The 4,624-nt window shown below is 38.1% G+C and overlaps 1 long non-coding RNA gene across 1 annotated transcript; it reads right to left on the bottom strand.

Moving 5' to 3' along the window:
- Positions 1-528: 528 nt before the first annotated feature.
- On the bottom strand, positions 529-2,494 carry LOC310785324. The gene is made up of 3 exons (XR_014553163.1): positions 2,259-2,494; positions 1,372-1,447; positions 529-1,078 (listed from the first exon to the last, which is right to left on the bottom strand). It is a non-coding gene; the product is annotated as an uncharacterized lncRNA (long non-coding RNA).
- Positions 2,495-4,624: the final 2,130 nt, after the last annotated feature.

Here is a 4,624-nt window from a genome sequence, read left to right as displayed (position 1 = left end):
TGGTGGTAATTTCTGAGGTAGCCTATTTGGTTAAAAAAGGTTGAGAACCACTTCAATAATGCACATAATTACAATGATTTAAATGATAACATGTGAGTATTCATACAACAATAATAATTTAAAGGAGAACAGATCCGTGAACTTTTTGTTATTTTATTTATGGACATAAGAAATCAATCAAAGGATGATGATTTGACAACTGTGCATTGCAAATAGCAAAAAACTTGACAACTCTGTAGCTATATGTTGCATATTATGTAGGCTATATATTAAAAAAAACACATCAAGCCAAAAATAATGTATAAAAAAAAACAAAGCAAAGCAAAATCTGCCTTAAATAGTGCAATAGTCAAATAAAACAGTCATAAAGATACAAATAGAAAACAGGCATAAAGTCACGCACAGCAGCACATCATAGATATTCCTTTTCCACCGTGTTCCAAAAAGTAAATTTTATATAAAATTGTGTGTTATTATAGGTGGGTAATTATCAAGGAGTGTAATGATTGTAAGTCAATACTAGCAGGGGGAGTCTAGTATATAAATAAACAATAGTCTCAAGATTCAAGCTTACTTAATAGCCATAATGAACATGTTACAAATGAGGAATTTGTCTTTGTGCAGTATGCAGCGCAGCAATACAAATCAGGCAGACAGAAAGGCAATTTTCAAATTAATTTGCATTAAAGTGCAAAGTAACAGACCTTGAAAGTGACATAGTGGAGTCCATGTAAATGTCCGTGGCGTGTAATAAGTCCATAAAATGCCCAGTAAGTCCTTAAGTGATGTGTAATGGTTGTGTCCATGGCCGTGGGATAATAATGTCCATATGAAAGATGTCAAGTGTCTTCAAGTGTCTGTGGGATAAGTCCATGGGGGGCATGGGCTTGTGGAGGCTTTCGGGTCTCATTGAAGAGGCGGATAGCCAAGTCCGAGTCACGAGTGCCTCGAGTCGAGTCACGAGTCCTGGACTTGGACTCCTGGACTCGAGAACACTTGCAGGCAGAGGGAGTCACAGGTCTTTTTCTCTTTGACGGCGTTGCACGTGGTGGACAAGGCCGGCTCCTCCGAAACCCAGCTATGCAGCGGAGAGAGATGGACGAGAGGTGAACAAGAAAGATTGAGGACATGAAGACTAGTCATTACAGTTTGTTGAAGTACAATTTTATATGTATTAAAACAAAAAGGGGGGCGGGGGGCACACACACACCTACACATGGAGGCATTGTGACATCACTGATGCAATAATATTTAGTGAGAGCAACACACACACACACGGGCGTGCCAATAGGGCAGGCGAGGCCAAGCTACGGCTAAAGAAATAATAATTTTCCATAAGAATATTTATAAAAAATAAAATAGAAACCTTACCTTTAAAACTATCTACGAGGTCTTGAAGTTGCCACTCCGCCAATGTGTCTCTGACAAAGCTGTCCATTGGCCCAACCTGAAACAAACAAAGGGAGCTACATTAGAAAAATAAAATAGCTATTTGAATGCCTTTTATGATGCTGCTAGGAGGGATTTTTGAGCTGATACCTATAACAGACAAATATCTGCTTCTCTTGTCCGATAAGCGATAATAATTTCACATTTTTGTATTTATGCAGCTGCTGGACTCTAGCAGCTTCATATGGCTCATCTCAAGCCTGTTTGGTCCAAAATAGAGCTTGCATCAGTGTGGGGGTAAAAGGAAATAAATAATACAAACGATTTACAGACTAACAGTCACAGACTGTAACGGTCTGTAACGTTAGTTTTGATCTCATCTTACATGGCCGTGCACGCAAACAGAAGAATATGCACGCAGTAAATTAACGTGAGCAGCAACACACTAACAATGGGCTGTACTCTGTAACGTTAGTTTAATCAATTGTCTGTTTATAGCCGCGAAAGCAAACGGAATTATGTACGTTAACGTTAAACGGCCGAATAACACCGTTAATGGTGTATTGATATATCCAGAATGAGCACAAAATAGATGTTTGCAACCGATGCCTTTTTACGTTTTACTCCAAGAAACGTGGAAGGTTTTTAACAAGATGTAGATGGCCCATGCATTTCTTCACTGGGTAGAGTGGCTAACGCTAGCCTCTGCTACTTGTAGGCCTATGTGTAACACAAAAAGCTGACTACACAACGACATTTAACTATTAGCCATCTAACTTGTTGTTATCTGCCTAACCAGCGAAATGGCTAATGGTAAGATCGCAGCAGAGCACAATAGGATTTACAAATATAGCGTTAAATATTCTTACCGATCTGCTTTTCAAAGAGCCCCGAAGTTTTCAGTGTTCTTTGTTGTCGTGCACGTCTTGTTTTTCTTGTGATGAAGTTGCAAGAAGGCAGCGGATGATCGCCACCAACCGGTCTGTTATTGTCCGTATATCGCTTTTATAATCAGTCCTGTGTTTTGTAGATAGGTGAAGACAAGTCATGGTTTAAAACGACTTTTTCAAAGATTGTTGCTATCAGTACTCGGCGCATGTTTGCTTCCTGAAATCCCATTCATAAAATGGCGCCAGGACACACGTAGCCTCAATGGCCTGGACGCAGACACAACGTCACACTACGGCAACGCAAAAGTGCCAAAATTCTTCACTTCCCATCGTCACTCTCAACCCCCCCCCCCCCCCCCTCCCTCCCAATAATCTTTATTTCAAACTGTTAACATTACACACACAAAAACAACATCAGACAAATGGATACAGATGAGACATGGGGGGGGGGGATATATAGACTGCAGTGCAGACCTGACCAGTGTAATAAAGTAGAGAGAGAGAGAGAGAGAGAGAGAGAGAGAGAGAGAGAGAGAGAGAGAGAGAGAGAGAGAGAGAGAGAGAGAGAGAGAGAGAGAGAGAGAGAGAGAGAGAGAGAGAGAGAGCCATCATCCTGCATCTGGCTGAAAAATATAACACTGCATACCCAGTGAATAAATGACCCACGTTTATTCTTCTTGGACATCTACCTATTATTATTTGCACTTTATTTATTTATTTATTTATTTATTTATTTATTTATATTCCAGGGACAAAACAATTGTTCCAGAGGTTAAATTAGGCTACAACTGGGTAGACACAGCCCTGTTGTGCCTTAAATTTTGTGTAGGCCTATACAATATTTTGCCAAAAATATGTTGCTATCTTCTATAAACATTCCAAATTTGACATGTTCAAGTAGAAATGCATCAATGCTAGATTATCCATAAATTAAAATTAGGCCAATTATAAGTAATTTTGCAGGGGAAAAAAGTGATCTTTTGTCTCCACATCTGTATTGCAAAATTCATACAGATTCACATTCTACTCCTAAAATGATTTTTTCCCCTTTGTGTACACACACACACACACACACACACACACACACACACACACACACACACACATACAGATCCTTTAAAAAAAATTGAATATCATGGAAATAACATGGATAACCGTGGACTTCAGCGGATTGTCAAGCAAAGACGATTCAAAAAATTTGGCAGAGATTCAGAGGGAGTGGACTGAGGCTGGAGTCAGTCATAACTGAGAAGTAACTGCTGATTTTCTTCACACTATAATACTTTCTTGAAATACTGTATTGGGGGTCTTCTGGAGCTGTAGGCCAAAATTATGAAAAATGAAACAAATAAAGGCTAGAAATATTTCACTTTGTGTGTAATGAATCTATAATCTATGAAAGTTTCACTTTTTGAAAGGAATTATGGAAGAAAACTTTCCATGATATTCAAATTTTTGGGAAAGGATCTGTGTGTGTATATATATATATATACATACTTATAGTGATCAACTGCTTATATTGATCAAAAACCTTGGTCCTGAATTATTCCATGCTGTTATGAATAATTTGCTTATAGTGATCAATACTCTGCTTACAGTGATCATTTTGGGCCTTGTCCCACCTGAGAACAATGGATTTTTTTTTTAATTACAGTAATTTTATTTATTTATTTATTTACTTACAAACTGCCAGAAATGAGCTTTTTGATTAAAAAAAATCTACAGAGGTTCTCAAAGTGGGGTCCAGGTACCCCCAGGGGTCCTTGAGGGGCTTCCAGGGGTATACCCAGCAAAAAAAGTAATTCATTTTCAGAAGAATTCCAAAGATAAGTAACACAATGACAGAATGCATGAGTATTTTGGTCATGGGTTTCATACACTTTATATTATAAAACATTGTGACGACCACACATGGGAGGGTAGTCACAAAAGCTAAAAATCATATCAGTTGGGACAAAATATTATCAAATGAGGCTCCGTTGTCTAATTTGTGTCAGTTTAAAGTTTGAGAACCACTGCACTAGACATCAAGTCAAGTGGCTAGGCCATGGATGCACTATCAAGCACATAAGCTATAGACCACTTTGCTTGGTCATTCAAAACCATTCAAAGTCCAACATCCATCCGGTTGTATTTTAATTTGCTCTGGTTTACGACTCAGGCGTGAACAATTCAATAAAGTGAATTTATAAGCTATTGATTTTGATTTCTGGTATTCAAAGAACATTCCAACACAGGTGATTAGAAATGTTTGTCCACTATGTTTTTTAATTCAAAGACTAACCCAAAAATTTGAGAGAACAACATAAATAAAAAGTAAATGCTGCACGGACAAAACAATTACT

Source organism: Poromitra crassiceps, assembly GCF_964638095.1.
Source record: "Poromitra crassiceps genome assembly, chromosome: 11".
Lineage (NCBI taxonomy): Eukaryota > Metazoa > Chordata > Actinopteri > Beryciformes > Melamphaidae > Poromitra > Poromitra crassiceps.
This window is presented reverse-complemented; position numbering and strand designations above follow the sequence as displayed.